Source organism: Mercenaria mercenaria, chromosome 1 (assembly GCF_021730395.1).
Source record: "Mercenaria mercenaria strain notata chromosome 1, MADL_Memer_1, whole genome shotgun sequence".
In the NCBI taxonomy this organism is placed as follows: Eukaryota; Metazoa; Mollusca; class Bivalvia; order Venerida; family Veneridae; genus Mercenaria; species Mercenaria mercenaria.
Window position 1 is genome coordinate 22,178,331 of NC_069361.1, and position 21,053 is coordinate 22,199,383.

Genomic DNA, 21,053 nt, shown 5'->3' on the forward strand with positions numbered 1-21,053 from the left:
CAGCCGAATGTAATATATATTAATAGCCATTTTCCCGCCTAGTTATAAACAAGTAACATTCTCCTACATTGTACCACGAAACGTAACTGACTACTGTAGACATAAATATTGTAGTGAAGAATGAACATTAACTATCGCCCCCTTTGATACCAAAATTGAAATGGAAATAGATTCTTGCAAACTGTTTTTTTTTTCTAAATTTTTTATCATTCACATATATTCACATGGAAAGTACCAAAGTTATGAATACCTTACTAAGAAAAGTGAAATGCATGGCGATCACTAAGATTGACGGTGGAAATAGTATTCGCAGCAAGTAACCAATCTCGTGAACATCGTATTTTACATATTCTCCTGGTGTTCACTCTGTGAAAGATATTTCAATCTTAAAGAAGCAAAGGTCAGCAAAACCATCGAGGAAGGCGGTGTATAGGAAACCTATGCCAAACAAAACATCAGCAACAACATATCTATGAACAGATAAAGGAACACTTAGTCACATCAAAATCTTCGACAGGCAAGCCAGACAACAATGGAAGGAAAGCAATCAAAGCTACATCACCAAGAAAAGAGCATGTACCATACCTGCATAAGCATCTGTTCGGGTCCAAGTACTATATTACATAAAACTACAATAGGTACTGCCCCAGCCTCCATTGCTAGAGAGAATCTGATATTTTCTGCAGTTTTTGCCAAGACTTAAAAGCCATCATTTCGTGCTCATTTCCTGGGCTCAGTTTGAGAGGATGGATGACTACTGTTTATGCTTTTTTGAATCTAGTTAATAATTCAAGCGAACAAGACCAGGGGCCGTATTCATAAAGCATTTTAAGTATAAGTTTTGACTTTTATAAGTTTAACCATTTTAGGCGAATTTTAATTTACCCATTTGCTCGGTTTTTGAGAAGGATTTTCAAAAGCCTGGGAGTCAAAGTAGCAGACAAGTAGAGCCGTTGGAAAAATGATATTCGTATAACTTGGCTAGGCATTTAGCTTTTTATAGCATGGGGGAAGGAGAAATTACCACGAATGAACTACTTTTCTACCGGAGAGTGTCTTTAGAGTATATACTTTTGCCTCGAAATTCAAAGGTGTTTCCAACATCCCCATCAACAGGGAACGGCAAAGGCAGACAAGTCAAGTGACATCAGAATGCATGAAACAGAGTCTTAAACTTCTACAGACAGCTCTCAGGCAGTTGAAGACAAAGAAGTCTCCTGGACCAGATGGAGTCACAGATGAAATGCTGACCCACTTAGGCACCGCAGCAATTTGCAAACTCCTGGAAATTTACAACTACAGCTGGACACATGGACTACTTCCACAGATATGTAAGGAGGCAGTCGTGATCCCCATCCATAAAAAAGGAATGATTCAAAGGAGACTGCAAGCTACCGTTCAATCAGTCTAACCAGTTGTGTTGGAAAGACCATGGAAAGAATTGTAAATGCACGTCTGAAGTGGTACATGGAGGCTAATAACCTACTCGGAACACAACAAGCTGGCTTCGGACAATTCCGCTCCACTGAGGACCAGACCACTTACCTATCGCAAGAGATAGAGGATGCCTTCTAAGAACAGAAAGTCGTGCTTACAGCATGATCTGCAGCGAGCGTTCGACAAGGTCTGGACTGATGGACTCCTCGTTAAACTGTTGAGGAGTGGAGTAGGAGGTCACATGCTGAGGTGGTTTAAGTCATACCTCTACAACAGGACAGCAAGAGTCAGCTTAGAACATGCCAGCAGTAAGAAGTTCCTATTGCGTCATGTTGTCCCACAAGACGGAGTCTTATCCCCTACAGTCTTCCTGCTTTTCATTAATGACCTGGTGTCTAAACTACCGAAAGGAGGTAAGGCTGCAGTTTACGCTGACGACCTGGTGTTATGGTGCAACAGCTACATACAGGATGCAAGAAGCCATCAACAAGCTTTCAGCTTGGGTTGAGGATTGGTGTGTCGCAATCAATGCAGAAAAATCGTCCACCACACTATTCTCCCTGTCGTCAAAACAGAGGGCGGGTAAAATCAAGATGGGAAATACTTCTCTGACTGAAGCAGACGAGGCAACATACCTTGGAGTGACCATTGACAAACGGCTAACCTGGAGACCCCATATTAGTAAAGCAGATGAGAAGGCCCGTAGGAAGCTTGCCATGATGCGTAAACCTGCTGGAACAACGTGAAGAACAAATGAGCGCATACCCAAGACAGTATATCAAAGAACAGTGAGACCCTTTTAGAGTATAGCTCAACTGCCTGGACCGTTACTGCCAGAAATAACAAACAGGTTCTAGACAATGTTCAAAACCAAGCAATACAGATCATGACAGGTGCTACAAAGTCTACACCAATCTCCTTTATGGAGAAGCTAACCGGTACACAGCCGTTACAAGACAGGAGACATGCAAAGGTCCGGCTTCAAGCTGAGAAGTTCAGGTTTTTTCAAGACCATCACATGAAAGCCAAGTTGGATGGTTACACCAACAATCGGCTCAAACGTAGCAGGTTCGTTCACGAGGCAAAGAAACTCAATCGAGAGTTCGAAACTGAACTGAACATACCAACGACTTCCCAAGGTAGAGAAGACATTATAAACCCTGTAGCGAATGATCTGTCTTCAGTGACTGTGAGACTTGCTGTTCCTCATCTTGACCCCGGGAAACAAGAGTATGAAGGTATTCGGAAGAGCCTCACACTGGCTATGATCAATGAAGACTATCCTCCGGAAACATGGACTCATGTCTATACAGATGGATCAGCCACATGCGCCATCAAAGATGGAGGAGCAGGAGTTTTCATTCTATACCCATCTGGAAAGAGAAAACACTACATGCAGCCACAGGAAAACACTGCAGCAATTACAAGGCGGAGACTGAAGCACTCAAGAAGGCCGTCTCAATGATTAAAGATTTAAAGATTAAAGTCGTCTTTCTCACAGATGCACTGTCTGTGATGGAAGCTTTGATCAACAATAAAGCTCCACAGCTAGCCAGGAGGATGCAGGGCCTGAGTATAACCTGCAAAGTAGCACTTTGAACAGTGGATTCCATACCATTGTGGACTTGCAGGCAATGAAGAGGCAGACCATCTGGCTAAGCTAGGATCTCAGTCAGAACAATCAAATACACCTATGAGCTACAAGAAGAAAGTCACCATCATCAAGGCACTATCGAGACCAAGGATAGAAGAATATGCTTTTCATCTCCTTGATCGGTCTGAACAAGTTACGCTGGTAGGCTTCGTTCAGGGTACAACAGGCTCACATGTACAAGAAATACAGACTGCATCATCACCAACCTGTCTATGTGGTGAGGAAGATCAGACTACGGAGCATATACTTCAGAAATGTAAAAGGCATGACCAGGAGCGAGCTAGATACCTCAGTCCATCAGAAACTGTATGGAGGCATTGAGGATCTGCGACAAACCAAAAGTTTCATCGAGGCTACTTGTCTGACAGTGTAGTTGCATACGAAGAAAAAGAAGAAGAAGAGTATATGGGAAAAGCTCCTTTCAGCTAAGGATTTTAATGGATTCTTGTAAATCAATGATTGTATTCTTTTGTGTTCCATAAAACATTTTAGAAGCTCCTACTTATTATAGAGTGCTGTGATCAATTCTCAGCTTATAATAATTATATTAAACGCATAAAAGCAGCCTAAAACGTTGTGTTGTTTTTTTTTGCGTTTTAATTCAACATCACCATATTCTCTCTCAACAGAAATATATTCTAAGTTACAGAATAATTGCAACAATAAGCAGTTATATGCGTTTTAAAACGACCCTTCCGGAAAACTTGGTAGATTAAATGCAATTAACCAAAATCCCTCTGTAAGATAATCTTAATGCCGTTTTATTTGATGCCTGCTTAACAGATTTAACATAACGGTCTTATCTAGCTGCATATCTATAGGTTAAGTGAACTAGAAAAACTTGAAGTTGAAGATCACAACGCTGATTGACGTGTTGACTTTAGTTAGACCATTGCTGAGAATAAATGGTATTTAAAATTGATATAGAAGTAATGAACTATACCATTGAAGTAAAATGTCTTCTTACGTCATGCGTTAATAATCTTTATCCTTCTTTCCGGCATTCTGTCTGATTCGAGTTTACATCGTCACGACGACAGCGGCTAGCACAACTTTTTTTTATCTGTTTTGATCTATTAGCGTCATAGCGGAATCATCAATTTCTTAAGCTTACATCTGCAAGTGACCAACTCGCCAATTGTATCGCGAAATAAATTACTGGAGTTTTGGAAATTTAATTACCTGTATAGATCTATTGTTATAATTCAACTCAGCGAAATGTTGACTGAACAATGTTCGACGAAGCTTATCCTAGAATATTACCTATTAGATTTACAATACCTATATCTTCACATTACCCATGTCTTTATTTTTTCTATATCCTTCAGAAAAAATAGATCACAGGATTTTATAAAAACGGTCATACATAGTCATTAATCTATATCTATAAGACATCAACAACTCTTGACACTAAACTGCATAGGCAACAGTACCTTATACAGAATAACTGAAGGAACATCTAATTCTTTAATAGTGTCTAGGTTACCTTGGTAAAGGTATGTTTACATATCATATTTGATTTAGCTAAGTTAAAAGACATACACGGTGGAGCGCTCGTAATATATTCAGAGACATCTTTGAATTACTAGTGTTCTATCTGAGATACTGCTTGTGATGTATAAAACAGAATTTCATCGTAAGTGTATATCTGCTAATAATGTAAAATGATATTACATACAGGTATTAAAAAATAACTGTATCGATTAGTTTTTGATATTTTGTTATTTTCCATGTAATGGACATATAAAATGTAAATATCTCTCTATATATTGCAACTGGCAAACTATTTTTGTTCTATTTTACATGTCGGCAATTTTGCAAAAGAGTGCGACACTGTATGTTCATGAAAAAGATATATGGAATATTTATAGTTTTAACAATGTAAATAAATAAATAAATAAATCATTTTGGCTAGTAGATACTTTTGAAACATAGCTATCTGCACAAATGTGGTACTGCAAAATATGTTAAAATGTTAAAATGTTAAAATGACAGTTTAATTAAATGGCAAAAAGGGAGAAATATAAGAATATATTAGTACGTGAAGTGCTTAGTATAAAATTTATACCTCCTTCTTTAGGACAGACTCTCATGTTTATTTATAATTATTTTTTAAACACTTGCTGAACAGTTCGATGTTTGCGATATACATTTGTGGTTCATTTGTTCACTTTCAGGCGTTGCTCTCTGCCTTGCCTTGGTGACTGGATGTGTTTTCAGGTAAACTCATTAAAATTATAAATTCTGTAAAAAGCATAAATATACAGAATGCAACGTAACGTGTTTTAAGTTGATAACTGCACCAGAGATTCCCAAGAACAGTTGGCTAACATGTCTTGATTGGATTTAGTACTCATATTCTGTAGAACAAGTTTCAGTAACTGCAACAACGGAATTATTTTGATATCCATTAAATGTGATTTCTTTTGTGATACTTGAAGCGTTGTCACCTGTGCATGTTGATCTTGTGTTGTAATTCATGCCAAACAAAATCTATAGCTTGCATTTACAAAAATTAAATGTTTTCAATTGTTGAAGTCGGTTGCAAACGCATTAAGCACCATCTGACATGTCTAAAATCTAGCGCAAAGCACTCAATGTTTTCAACCATACGAACGTCGCATACGAACATATTTCGCAATGTAAAATCAACTCAGACTTGAAAAGCTATCTTTACTTGTTATGAAATGCAAATCTTAACGACATATGTATTATGTTATAAGGTATTATACTGGCTTATTTATAAATATGCTGCTATTCAATAGAAATGATAACAATTTAAAATTGAAAATCAAATAAGTAGCATGTCATTTTTGATATAATGCCCAGGGTGTACAACATTGCTAACTGATTAGCTATTTTTTTCATATAATGTATTGTCTCCTTATTTAAAATCTGACATAGTGAATGAAACAATTAAAATAAAAGACTTTTATACTTGATTCCACTTCATTTGTACGTAACTGTGTTTTTATTACAAGGCTGTTTGGTATACGAACATCTATAAACCATTTCAAAGGGGCCTCCGTGGCCGAGTGGTAAAGGTCGCTGACTTTAAATCACTTGTCTCACACCGATGTTGGTTCGAGTCTCATTCGTGTCGTTGAATTGTTCATGCGACGAAGCCATCTATCTGGCTTACGGAAAGTCGGTGTTCTACCTAGGTGCCCGATCGTGATGAAATAATGCACTGAGGAGCATCTGGGGTCTGCGACGTTAACCCCCTCTCCCACTAAAACATAAACCATTTTAATTAAGAAGACATATATAAATAAATAAAAGTATAAGGATAGGGTAACATATCAACTAGCGAAATCATATGTAAGTTTTGAATGTGATATCTTTTAAAGCGAACAAACAAAAGCTTTAGTCAGCAAGGCACAAACATTGAAACAGTCAAACAGACTACAGAACAATAGGACACGAAATGATATTGAGAGCTAACATGTATAATACCATCTTAATGGTGGTTTTAGGGTAGTAGACCCGTAATGTAAATAGGTAATTTCCGTTTCTATTTCGTATTCTTCGTATGCATTCGGCATTTTCCGACTAATATGGAAAGTCATTGATTGGTCGGCTATGTATATGTAGAACATGTTTAAACATATTCGGTACATTTAGATAATTTATAACATTAATTTTTTGTTCGTAACAATCATATATAAATATTGAAATAATTACTGAATTGCAAATCTCAGTGTTTCAGTTAATTTTCATTAATACAAATACATTAAATATGATAGAGCAATTTTATAATTTTTAGTTATACTAAACCAAAAATCCAAGAGACATAAATATGTCGATATTGATATGAACTACTTATTTCAGTTAGTTGTCTTGCCTATATCAAGAGTGAATAACCTTATTCCTCTCGTCATTCAACGTTACGTACACTGTAAACGATTTTGAAATATATATATTCGAATGATAATTTCTGGGTAAAAAGTATTTTGCAAATGCAGCTGTCGTTATCAAACATTCAAAACTTTCAACAAACGTCAATGTCATATTTAAAAACCAGTCATTAGTCGTTTCCTAAATTCCTATGTATTTCTTTAAATTGAGTAGTTATGTCGCGTATCTTTTTGTAAAAGTTACTAGCCCTTATGATCAAATTACCTGAGACTGAAGGGTACACTGATATATTATATCGGCCAAAACACCTTTAATTTAGAAAGCGTCTCTTTGGGTCTATATATTGCAACGTCTGACCCTCGGCTTGACAATGCATTTGTAACCACACGCTCAAAAAGCAAGGGAAAAAAGCATCCATGAGATTCGAAGGGTTCGGCCTTTTTCGTTGTTTATAAACAAACTTTTATCGAAATACGGAAGAGCAAATTACTTTCGGAAAACTAACTTTTCTCTCCTGTTTCAGCATTTCCAGTGAAAAGAATAAAGTCGACTCCACGTCAGAACTAAATCCTGTCGAAAGAGTTAATTCCACGACTCTTCAACATTACCAAATCATAAAGAGAATGATTCGTTTGGTTCCTAGAAGAAACTGCAACACTTGGTCTCAGTGGATCAATGACAACCACCCATCGTTTTCAAATAAAACGGACACAGAGTTTGTACCACTGAAGACACGAAATTCCTTCTGTCCTGTAGCTGTCGGTGGAAATATCAGTAAATTTGAATGCAAAGATGATAAGGGCGAAGCGTTTCATGGCAACAAAACTCTTCGTGGACTTAAAGGCCAGTTTTATATTTTGTGCTATGATATCAATATGGGAGTCAAATGCATTGCGCTTAATGCAACAAAAGACCATTGCCCGGATATGTCACTGAGGTACTACTGCAGCTGTCCCACTTCGACAGGTGTAACAACTACTTCAACACTTGCACCGGCAAAAGGTGACTTTTTACGAATGTCGAACTATATGAAGCTAAAGTTAATCTTTTGCAAAACAATCAAACATTTTTCTGATACTTATCTACCTAGCGAGAACGTTAAGACTAAATGTATATTAGGTTACCGGAAGATTTTAGAGTTTACAATGCTCAGTGTAATATAAATTTATGTACGTACTACTTTAAATATACATATTTAAAACAATCAAACTGTTTTCAATTTCTTTTCAAGGAAAAGAGAATACTACAGTAACCAAAAATGAAACAGAAAGAAAAGAAGGCTTTCCTTTACTGTGGTGGATCGTTGTCGCAGTAACAGTTGCTCTCCTGTTTTTGTATAACACCTGCCTCGCTTTATGCCTCTACAAGAAAGCCATGAGGAAAATTGAAGCAAAGGACAGAATTACAGCCGTACATCCACTATAAAAATTGGTTGCAAATATGAGTTATATTTTGCTGCGTACCATTTACCTGTATTATATATTTCCGTTACATTATAACCACTGTGTATCATTATTTCTTTCTGTTTTCTGTATCAAACTTATTTTTTTCTCACTTTTCAAACCAAATGTTAAGAATGTAACAGGGTAATTAAAATGTCAAACATTCTTAGTACAATTAGTAAAATTGGTCCCAAGACTTATGCATTTAATGGTGACAATTTAGCTCTAAAGATATAACGTATAACGCATTGAATTGCATAAGTTTGCAATAGTTATTATCCGAATTATTTGTCCTGTCATAGTAAACCATTTATCTGAAGAAGCTTTCGTGTGTATGGGCCCTCCGTAAGGATTTTAATTTACCCAACATACAAAACTTTTTCACCTATATAAGAATACAGTTCGGCAACAAATGGAGGTTTTAAGATCGGATGTAGAAATCTAGCGGTGTGCCGTAACCATGGAAATCGCTACAGAAGCTGATAATCGCGGAAACTAAAAAACTTTCTTTTGTCATATTTCAAAAAGCAATGGTATTAGAAACTTGATTTTTTCATATTTTTATTAAGTTATAAAAGGCCTATTGTTTGGAGTGATTATATTCTAAATATCTTATTAAATTCTTAATTGTCGTCAGCACGTGCAATTTTAGTTAATAGCATGTGCATTCAGTTGTGAACCAACAAGGTGCCTCTTTTAATCAGAAAATGTTTTCTGGACTTAATTACAACTATGGCTGATTTTTTGCTTGAAAATGTTGTATAATACGCATGCAATTAAAATTCTAAAATTTTTGATACGTCAATTTAACACCATTTCATATATTAATGCAGCGGATTGCATGCCATATACGTTATTCATTCGCTTCCTTTTTCAATACACATGAACAATGAAGTTAGGGAAAAACTCGTTGAATCTCGGCTTGGAATATTTAACATATATAATATGAAAAAAAAATGATTATCAAATTAATTGTTGGAAAACATGTGAATAAATTATGTTGTTTTTTGTGACATTGTTACCTGTCAGTATTGTATAGATACGCTTAACATATAATGCATGCATAAAATTGTTTGTATTGTTGTTGATATTTTTACTATTACTGTAAGAATTCAAGTATTTTAGATTTCATACTTCTATCACTTTAATAATTAATCATATAACCGGACTTCTCTCCATAATTTAGCGGTACAATAATGGGAGTAAACTAAGCCTAGAGTAAAGACTTCCAGTGTTTGTAGAACGGTTCTACCAAAGTGATGCTAACGTACATGCTTATATGGAAACCTGGTACGCCATGTTATTTGTCAATTGCTAAATATCAGATAACAATGCTAGATGCTAAACACCTTATGCAAAATGTTTTGAAAACAAAATGACATTTATTAAGTACCATGGAAGGCTGGAAAGCCGGTGTGCCATGCTAACTGCCAAATGCTAAATGACAACCAGTTATTGCAAACTGCTATTTGCTATATGCTTAATGTCAAATATTGCCTATGAAATGGTACATTTGTAATTGTCAAACAATAAATGATAATTGTTACTTGCAAATACGAAACAATAAATGCCAAATGCGTATTGCTAAGTACTTATTCATGAAAGAGCTGAATATATTAGTGTATAAATGCATCCCCTAAATAGTCATTGGCCTTTGTAACATAACTTTGTCTCTATTAAAAATATTTCTTAATATTTTAGAGTGAAAAGTTTCGATCATGTCATTTCATAACCCTAAGAACATGTTATTGCTTCAAATCAGGTTGATAGAACTTCATATGGTTTCACGTGATTAAAAGTAACAGTCATTAGTATAAGGGATACAGATTATTAACTCACAAAGTTAAAGCATTTGACGAGTATTATTTGTCATTTGGCAATAATTTTAGGCATTTAGCATAAAGGATATGGCATATGGCATATGGCATTTGATATGTATTGAAGGCCAGTGCGCCATGAATATTGCCAAATGTTAAATGACAATTATTTAATGCAAAATGCTAATAACTTAATGCTAAACACCAAATACTTAATGCTAAAATGCCAATCACTTAATGCAAAATGCCAAATACACATGTACTTTATATAAAATGCAACATACCAAATGCGATATGCCTATGGAAGGTCAATGCGCAATGGTAACAGCAAAAATGTTAATGCAAAAATAAAAAATGCTATTTCCAAACTGCTCAACTTCAAATATTGGCTTTCGAACGGCAATTGTCAATGATAAATGCTTTTTGATAAAACTACAAATGTCAAAATACTCATTGCTCTATTGAAATAAAGCGCTGAATATATCAGTTATATAATCATTGCCCTTCGTTTCATAACATTTTTCTCTGTTACATAGTCTATTATATAATAAACATTTTACAGCAAAATGTTTCGGTTCCATGTCCCTGTAACATCTGCAACGTTACTGCTTTAAATTAGACAGGCAGCACATTTTTCCAAAATACGTAAAAGTTACATTCATAAGTTGAAGAGATAAAGATCAAAAAGATTGATAATTTGAGAATTACCATTTATCATTTGACAAAAAGAATTTGTTTTTATCTTCATCTTCTCGTTCGCAAATACATTGTCAGACCAGTAGCCTTGACGAAACTTCTGGTTTGCCGCAGATCCTCAATGCCCCCATACAGTTTCTGGTGCATTGAGGTATCCATCGGCCAAGTCGCAGCTCGCTCATGGTCATGCCTTTTTACATCTCCGAAGTATATGCTCCGCAGTCTGATCTTCCTCACCACATGAACAAGTTGTCGATGGTGCCAGTCTGTATTTCTTGTACATTTGAGCATTGAGCTTGATGTGCCCCGAGCGAAGCCTGGCCAACATCACTTGTTCAAGGAGATGAAAAGTATCTTTCTCTATCTTGGTCTCGCTAGTGCCTTTATGATGGTGACTTTCTTCTTGTAACTCACAGGTTTTGTTGGTTGTTCTGACTGAGCTTCTAGCTTAGCCAGTTGTTCTGCCTCTTCATTGCCTGCAAGTCCACAATGGATGTAATCAACTGAAGTGCTACTTTGCAGGTTATACTCAGGCTCTGCATTCTCCTGGCAAGTGCGGAGCTTTATTGTTGATCAGAACTTCCATAACAGATAGTGCATATGTGAGAAGGACGACTGTGGAGCTTTCTTCTGCCGAGTTTTCAACCACTGAGACGGCCTTCATGAGTGCTTTAGTCTCTGCCTTGTAATTGCTGCACTGTTTTCCTGTGGCTGCATGTAGAATTTTTATGACATTTAGCGTTTTGTATACGGTATTTAGTATTTTGTATGTAGCATTTAGCATTAAGTATGTGACATTAACATTAAGCTATTGACATTTAGTATTAACAACTTCTTATTTAGCATTTGGCAGTTAGCATAGCGCATCGGTCCCCACTAACTGCGCAGGGACAATGAGCCCCAGTGTTACGAAAAGAGAAGTTCGCCAAACATGTAAAATGATGTTAGATGATCTGTTTTTGCAATTCAAAATGTAGTTCCATGTTGTTGATGAGATCTTGTATATGAGTCAGATAAGGATGTGACAGTTATAGCTTTGGCTTAGCTGTATTGCTTATTGTATTGAGAAAAGATCTAGATCACCTTCACTGTGAATTTCCATGTCTACGTGTATACTGGTTATCACTAAATCACAAATTTCTTGGGAGTATTTTCAGATGGTGATGTTTTTCAGACAGATAATGTTTCTTTAATATATGTAACCTAAGATCTCAATATATATATTTTTCATTTTTGATGAGAAGACATGTTATATTTAATGGCTATATATGTGTTTTTGTATCATTGAAACCCTGTAAAGCACTGAAAATGAGATGTCAAGATTTAAGGTAGTTCTGCACGTTTGATAAACCGGACGTGATGGCGTAACGTCATTTATCCGGAAAACGTAGAATAAAGCCTGGATTCGGCGTACGGAAATGAAAATCAGTTTATGAATTAAAGGCAACTTGTGAATAAATTTATTAGATTGTAACAGTCCCTATCTTTCTAAAGTTAAAATATGATATTAAACATCTGACACGTTAAATAATTCAAAATAATGTCTTAAAATCAGCTTCAAATAGGCGGTTCGCTTTAATTATGGCCAAATATCGCAGAAATAAGCACACGGACCTATACATTTTATATCACTATATTATACGCCATATGTTTATTTACGATTGTGAGAAGTTTCATTAAAATCTACATTGTGGAAAATTTTCTATTCGCGAAAATGTTATGAAAGTTGCTATTTTCCCATAGACTCCCATTATGAAAACTTGCGCGAAGTCCGAATTTTTCAAATCAGTCGATCAAAAAATCAAGCACACGTTCCTATCCTTTTTATTTGCTGAATTTTCTAGGTATATTCTGAAGTTTTGAAAAATCAGAGTTTAATCAAATTCTACATTGTAGAAAAAATTTCAATCCAAACGTGCAGAACTACCTTAATTGTTTATATGAAACAAATGAAGAATATAACCTTGTACCATTTTGGTATTTTCCCTATAAGCAAATTGATTCTATTATAGTGTGCACGTTGATAAGTACCGGAACAGTCGTACAAAGTTGCAATAAAGAATAAATCCTAGCACTGGGACGTCTAGGATTTATTCAAGTTGCTCAATTTGAGTAAGTGGTAGTGCGTGGGGGTAGGGGGATCAGGGGTTTGGCCATCCGCAGTTATTCATTAACACTTGAAATTTGTCCTTACACATAGTCCTATACTTAAGTTCTGTTTGCTTTTTAAAACGAGATTATGGTATATGTATGTTTTTCAATGTTTAGAATGTAAGTCATAATAGTAAAACGATCATTTGGATTCCATTTTGTGTTTCAATTTGTCAATGAACTGTAAAGTGTTTTGTATATAAAATAACTAGAAATATGCGACTTATTGAAGCAACCGAGCCGGAATGAAAATGTATAAAGATAACATTGCAAACTCACTTTAACATATGTATTTTTTCTTCGTAACCGCATGCAGAGGATGTATATTGCTACTACAAATGTGCATGAAAGAAATACAGACATACTCTTTCAAAAACATCATATTTTCCTTTTATTTTTCCATTCGGTCTATATACAAAATATATAGTACTTGATAACATACCGATGGTGTTGATATCTCCGGAATGTGTATTGCAAATACGAGATTTCAACAGAGTAACAATAACTGACCCACCCCGAAAATAAGAAATACGCAAAACATTATTTTTTTTCGTAAATATCATCGTACATTCTTTCTACATTTACATTAGCATCACTTTGGTAGAACCGCTCTACACACACTGGAAGCCTTTACTCTATGCCTAGTTTACTCCCATAATGGTTCCGCTGAATTATGGAGAGAAGTCCGGTAATATGATTAGTTATTAAAGAAATAGAAGTATCAAATCTAAAATACTTGATTTCATAACAGTAATAGTAAAAATATCAACGAAAAAGAGAACAATTTTATGCTTGCATTATAATATGTTAAGCGTATCTATATAATACTGACAGCTAACAAAAGGCAATGTCTAAAAAACAATATATCCACATGTTTTCCGACAATTAATTAAATAAACCTTGTTGTTTTTCATATAATATCTATTAAATATTCCAAGCCGATATTTAACGCATTATTAATTAACTTCATTGTCCATATGTTTTGGAAAAGGAAGCGAATTAATAACCTATATGGAATGCAATCCGCTGCATTAATATATAAAACGGTGTTAAACTGACGTATCAAAATTTTTAGAATTTTAATTGCATGCGTATAATGCATGCGACTTGAGATTGGTAGTCATCTAATCTATCACAATTCTGGTGACAGTAACTTTATAACTATATCATTACAATCATTGATTTTCTTTAAACAGATAGATAAAATAGAGAAAACTAAGCATTTTTCATTGTTTACCATATCTTTCACCAATCATCGTTCGCGGAAGTTGTGACTTATCGCTGTATCAATTACAACATTGCTGTTCTGTATTTGATTTCAATACAAAAACGTAATTTTATACGTGCCATTTTTAACATCTGTATATCCTGTAACAAGATTCAACTTGAAAAATACGATCAGTATATCTCTGCAATTGAACCAACACTGACTCATCTTGTCTTTTGGCAATAACAAGCTAGTCGGAGTATGCTAATATCATCCCCAAATGCTTTTGCAAGTAACACCAGTATTCCTACTTAAGTACTGTTCTGCACTGTAAGACCGTGTAATGAGTAGAGCCCAGACGTTTGGAACGTATTAAGCTAAACTAAAGACTTATTGTCAGTAAGCGTGCTTTTTTTGAGACGTTTGTTGAAAAATTAAATGTTTGTCAGATAGATGTCCATGAATGGAGTATCTTTTTGTTCTGTTACCAGTCCCAGTGTGTGTAAAATAAAGCTATTAAAATGATCAAAGACCTCTAAATTATATTAAAAGAACATTAATTGACATTATTCTTCCAAAATATTCCTGCTTTTCCTTCGGATCTTGTTGACAATATTCATAGAAGATAACTTAGATTCCACAGAAATTAGGTTAAAATATGGTTCTTAGGATAATGATAACATGTTAAAGGCAAATTGTGTTATTACACACTTTTATAATTGGTTTTCATTCAAATTATTTGTATTATCATTATTATTATTAGTTGATTTACAACAAGTAGATGTTGGTTGTTACAAAAACTGCAGCATGTTGTTATTCGAATTGATTTAAATAAAATATAGTATATAGCAAAACCATATTTTAATAACAGTTATATTTTCTGGTCTTTTAGGATAATGCAGGCAATCGATATCGATGTAAGGTTAAGCTGATGCAAGGGTCGTGACAGGTGTTGTACTTTCCATTACCTCTCATAAACAGACTCATCCAACCGAGTCCGTTGTTATTTTGCTTGATTGCATTCCATGCTTCCAAAGGATCTTTTTACAGATTTTATTAATATAAAAATATGAAAAGGCTATACACCTGTGAAATAATTATTACGAGCGGTGATTAACCAATTCGGAATGTTTAAACATATTACACTGTGGTCCTGCTATATTTCATTTCGATTTAACTATGTCTTTTGACGAAAACAAGTGAATAAAATAGGGAAGCTTTATTCGATGGCGCATGTTTGGCGCCATATATTAGTGGATAGACGTGACTTTAACGTGTAACCGAGTAGAACTGGAGTGATTAAGATTCCAGTCAGTTTTGACTATGCGCCTATTACTCAATTCAGAGAGGAGTATCATTTAAGAGTAGCACAGGACTGTTATTATAATTTAATTTTTAAAGTTGTTTTATATCAAATAGTGGATCAATTGTGGGGCGCCTCTACTGCGCCAAATAGTATGTCAAAATGACGTCAAAGTTGTCGCTTTTATGAAAATTTGCATGTTTTCTTTTTCATGTTAAAACAAGAGTTATGAGCATATTAGCTCAAGTGGTTTGATATCCGCAGCATGCGAAAGATTACATTGCAATTCAATGTATATCTGCTTAGAGACGTGATAGATCTAAAATATTTCAAATTGGCTAACTGATTACATTAAATATTACAAGGACCTTTCTTTACTCATGGGCATACAAATAAAAAGACGTAATAGAAATTCTGACCGATGTATGTGAATACCTTTTCTTTGTTTTGAATTCATAATTGCTGCAAATGTTTTCCCAGCCTAAACCTTAATTTGTAAGTGAAATAATATTTTTTCCTTAATAAGAATAGACCCGACATATTTTTTTTAATGTGTAGCACCTCATTCTTGAAAAATGGCTCAACATGAAGATGGACGTTTTATATACATGAAATTGGCATAGAATTATTAACCATATGGTCCCCGCATAAGCGACAAAATGACATGATATACTGACATATATTTTGATTTTCTGGTACTCACGGAAAATAAACCACTAATTTTTGTAGGTGCTACTACAAAAATGTAAATAAAAGAACTGAATGCTATTTCTGTGCGTTTATACGGGTATAAACCACATTAGGACGTCCTGCATATCATCAAAGTATCGCGCTAGTAGTCCAGTAAACTTCATACCTCTAAACTTTTAATTCAAATTATGATTAAATACCCATAGACCTATACCGATTCTATATAATTTCCTTTTTGGGAATGTTTGGTTCAGATTATATAAATGGTGTTGAAAAAATTCAACACACACAGTTAAGTTAGCAAATAATTTGCACGACTCTTAAGTCCACATTAAATTCACAAATACAGAAACTGAAAGTATTTAGTACTGACATGTAGTTTTATACAACAAACGTTACAAGGCAAGTTTTAAGGAAAACCTTTAAAGACCTTAAACTCTGTCAAAATCGTGTAATCATTAATAAGGCTTGATACTGTTTTTGTTTGTGGTTAGACTCCAAATATAGACAGACAGACATTTTATTAATTAATTCATTGAATATATGACTGGAAAAATGTTCAATCAAACTAATGATTAACATTAATTGTAAATAAATGCATTGCTTATCATATCTGTAACAAACAAAAATCACTTGTAATGAGTTTTTCCATACCGATTGTCGTCATCAGAACTCCCAGACAAGGAAGTAGTACCGTGTTACGAAAAGCTAACCGAGTTAGGCCGAATGACATCAGTCTAGTTCACATTCGTCATTAGGATGCATCTTCCGCTTCTTTCCGACGGGAGTTGTGCCTTATCACTGTAAAGGATCTTGTCGTCAGAACATAACTGTACGTGACTTTTTCAACTTCTGTACTTCTTCAACAAGGTATACCTTGAATAATTCGAACGGTAGCTATCTCACATCTAACGTATCTGGGTCTATTCTTGCACACCAGATGTCTGTCGTGGTTTCCTGGTTAAACGACTATGACAGACCTCTGGTGGTTGAGAATGTTCTGAATCAGACCAACGCGGTTTTATCACTATGGAATAACAAGTTAGAATCCCAAAAAGTTTCACAGATAAAGCAGAGAGTGATTCAATAGTCAACTTCATTTTAATCGTCCCACTGTTTTATAGATGTTTAAGTAAATAATTTTGTTTTGTTTTTAATTATTGAAATGTTACGGTGAAATACATTTATATCCGAAAAGAAATGCAATAATGTATTTGCAGTAGCGGAGTAAACTGGGTTAAATAATTTTCAAAAAAAAAAATAAATAAATAAATTCTAACATGAAAAGTCAATAATCCATGCAAATGGATATCTGACATCATGTGGACGAATTATATGGTGACATGCAGCACTACTACATTTGATCTACTACGAAAAATAACCTAGTAGAGGTTTTCTCTCTTTTCTTTTCATGTTATAAATAATATATAGAAGAAACATATTTTAACATATCTCAACAATGCGAATAGGTTATATGCTGCATATACAATTCACTCTAGAGAAATTACATTCACAACTTTATAACCTCACTGTATTGTTTCGATATGTCAAAACATAGTTCTGCTTTATGTCATTTCTTAAATGTAAAGAAAATTTGTTAGTTTCATTTCATTTCTTATATTTTCACTCGTTGTTAGGCCAGTCGCGAAAGCCAGGTCTTCCGTGCACATTAAATGAAATAATAACAAGGAAAACCTGCATAAGTTATACGTGTTTTCCAGCTACAAAAAAAGGAACAAGAAAGAAAAGTTTAGGGTGTGAAACAGAATGTTAAGTGTTAAATGTTTTGCGAAAGATGGCTAAAAGTCGTAGCATCATTTAATAAAATTTATTTATTTCATACAATAACAGCTAAATATTTGTCTTCATATTTTGGAAAACGGCCTTGTTTTCATCCGGAATGGAAAGGGAAATTGACAGATACAAAATGATGCAAGAGATGTGTCAAATCAAATGAAAGATATATGGACTTGATCATGTATTATGAGCCAGGGTCAAAATATAATGGACTGAAGCATCTCCACAAAAGAATAAAGGTGACCTGCTCATGAGTGACAACCAAAGTAAATCTAACATACTAAAGGATCACTGATAACTCAGTCAGTTCAGTTTTTATTCGGCAAATCAACATATATCATCTGATCACCTTAACTCAGATTCCACCGAACAAACCTCAGAAAGTGTTCCAGGCAAAGACCCAAGCCAATATCCTGCCATGACAACTTATACAATTAGAACCAATGGAGTGTGTAAATTACTTTAACTTAGGAATCTGAATGTAACTTAGCAACAGAACTTTACGAGATGCTAAAATAAATGCTACATACCCATACCGTTTCCCATAAGCTAATACCAGATCCTATAAAATGTACCATATGACCACTGTTGTTCCCATTCATAAGAAAGGAAAGAAGTCCGTCCCTGCCAGCCAAAGACACTCATTTGTAGCATTCTTCATACATGATAATATTATTTACTTTCTTTCCTGTTCCCTTTCTCAGTATAAACGTTATTTTTCTGTATATATATATATATATATATATATATATATATATATATATATATATATATATATATATGTGTGTGTGTGTGTGTGTGTGTGTGTGTGTGTGTGTGTGATTATATCAAAGACTTCATGGTAGATAAATATGACGGCACAAGTGTCTTTCTAGCTATTGAAATCTTTGAAAAGGAATAGATCTGGTTAATTGTTTTAATAACGAATACTTGACTTACATTACATTTATTTTTTTCTATTTTCTATAAAGAGTTACATTCGTTTTTGGAATGTAAGTCTCTGAAAATTTGATATTCTAAAATATGATAGAATAACGTTATGAAGTATATGAAATATTCATCAATGTAGCGGTTCTCGTATCGGGTGGCCTCGGTAGCTCAATTGGTACGGTAAGCCGAAGGTCCGAGGTTCGAATACCGGTCGAGGTTGCACATTTTTCCTGAGACTGTTACATTTGAGGGCTCGTCCGGGATGCTCACCCTTGGAGCCCATGCGGGGCGAAGAAGTTTGGCTTGGGTGTGCATCTGAATTCGGTGTACACTGGCCAGGAGTGCCAATGTCTCGCAGTAACAGGGAAGGTGTGTAGCGGTTCTCGTATCGGGTGGCCTCGGTAGCTCAATTGGTAGAGCGCTGGCACGGTAAGCCGAAGGTCCGAGGTTTGAATACCGGTCGAGGCTGCACATTTTTCCTGAGACTGTTACAACAATTTATCTCCCATTTTGGGACTGACTTGTTTGAATATTCATCAATTTATCTCCACTTTTGGGACTGAATTTTTTGCATGATATGTTGTGTATGATAATTATATTTGAATCTCTAAAATGGATAGACTTTCATGTTCTAATAGGTTATTCAATATTATATTATTGACCTAATCTGAAAAAAAGTGTTGCAATACCGTTTATTCCGACCACTTCCTGATATGCCTCTTTTTGGCATCATTTTGTTAAGGTCGTCAAACTGAATTGTTTGAATTCAAGTTTGAATTTATTCGTCTCGTTTGTATTTCATTGGAAAACGTTTTTTTCATCTTCTATCTGAAAAAAGAAGGCAAACAAATGAGGTTTTATCTTACATATTAATAGGATGAATGCAAAGCTTATTCAGAAATAAATCAAGATCCAAATCATATGACAAATACTATAATCAGGCAATGTAAACTAAAGTAAACTTGAATATAAGCAATAAGTAATTTATGAATAAGTCAAAATCAAATTAAACGATATCTGGATGATGTAGGGTACAGGTATTAGGCACAAAATTGCGTTCATTAATGCCAAATATCTCTTCTGTCCAATTTGTCTGAAAGAGGCAATGCAGTTTATGTTAATATTGTCCTCGTTCTATGACATTAACAAAGCAATATGCAACATGTGACCAGAAAATGGAACAAAAACAATTCAGGGGACAATAAATAGTGTCCACAACTTCTCGAACAACTTTCGACCAATTTTGAACCCAATTCTGTATCCATCGATACAAAGAACAAATAGTGATTTCTCTATATGTTTACATGAGAACAGAAATGTGTTCCAAACATCAGTATTCTTCTGCAAACTCCAATTTTGACGATTCTCACTCCCAAAATTTGACGACCAAAACTGCGAGAAGCAACAATTTGCAAACTTAAAACAGGCAAACCACCCACGGCCTGTACTGTTTTAGTTATTTCAGTTTTGCTGAGGTCCTTGTAATATTTACATCCAGTCCAGATCATCTCCTACAGGAATTGCGTCACAACATTCAATGTTTAAAATTTAGTCCGGTTAATATGTGTGCTAATATAAAAAGAACACTCGCATATCGTTGTCAGTCTTTTGAAATGTTTACTTTACATTAAAAGAAAACAGTACTGGTAATTTGTTCAAATTCTTAAAATAGGGCAGTAATAGATATCGTATGATGATAGCTTCAAACTAACTTCCTTCCCCCTCCGTCAAATTTCCTTGACGATTTCTGTCCAAATCGCCTGAAGAAAATAAAAAGGTTTTAACGTGAAAAATAAGAAGTCTGTATGAGAAAGTGATCACTACATACTCATTTTAAGGTCACTGCTATTCAATGGGTTCTATTAAATAGATAAAACATAATATTTATCATTAAAACTTGATGTACACTCAGAGTCTTATCATTTATAAATTTGTAGCTACTGCAAGCTCAAAGTACGCCATCAAAGTAGCGCTACACAACGAATACTTTAAGGGGGGGGGCTGTCTTGAACTTTGTTTATCATTAGATGAAATCAAATCTTTTTGCAGCCCACGAGCTATTCCAAATCGA

The 21,053-nt window shown here is 34.7% G+C and overlaps 1 long non-coding RNA gene across 1 annotated transcript; it reads left to right on the forward strand.

Annotated features, from left to right (window-relative positions):
• Positions 1-5,179: 5,179 nt before the first annotated feature.
• LOC123545741 (uncharacterized) lies at positions 5,180-11,131 on the forward strand. Its single transcript, XR_008369786.1, has 3 exons — positions 5,180-5,311; positions 7,473-7,951; positions 8,181-11,131. It is a non-coding gene; the product is annotated as an uncharacterized LOC123545741 (long non-coding RNA).
• The last annotated feature ends 9,922 nt before the right edge of the window (positions 11,132-21,053 follow it).